This window comes from Morone saxatilis, unplaced genomic scaffold (genome assembly GCF_004916995.1).
Source record: "Morone saxatilis isolate NCDOM2014 unplaced genomic scaffold, NCSU_SB_2.0 Contig2, whole genome shotgun sequence".
Taxonomy (NCBI): Eukaryota; Metazoa; Chordata; class Actinopteri; family Moronidae; genus Morone; species Morone saxatilis.
Window position 1 is genome coordinate 26,573,917 of NW_023339762.1, and position 393 is coordinate 26,574,309.

General features: G+C 43.5%; 1 protein-coding gene across 1 annotated transcript in view; it reads left to right on the top strand.

The window, feature by feature from the left end:
• The window catches only part of LOC118330981 (neuronal acetylcholine receptor subunit alpha-7-like), a 27,147-nt gene that overhangs the window by 16,436 nt on the left and 10,318 nt on the right, over positions 1 to 393 (top strand). The window lies entirely within an intron of this gene.

Genomic DNA, 393 nt, shown 5'->3' on the forward strand with positions numbered 1-393 from the left:
GGGGGGGTGGGGGGGGTCAGCATGCGGTCAACAGGAGGAGGTCAGGAGGAGTTATGATCCTGATTGACGACCTGAGACTCATCACGACTTTTAACCAGGCAGCTGATAGAAACTGTTTAACACTGAGAGACTGAGAGTTAAGGAAGGACTGTTAATTTTATTGTATGTTTTATTGGTGCTCAAACAGGAAGTAAAGACGTCATATAAACACGGGAGATCATTTCTCACTGCTTTACAGAATGAGACAAAACAATTAAAATCGGCAGGCTGAGCAGCAACTTAGAGCCGGATCATAAAATGTCAGGAAGAGAAGGGAAACTCATCGGCCAACAGAGATCAATAACCAATAAAAGTCGTAACAGCTCTATTACTACGGACAGCTGACATTGATTA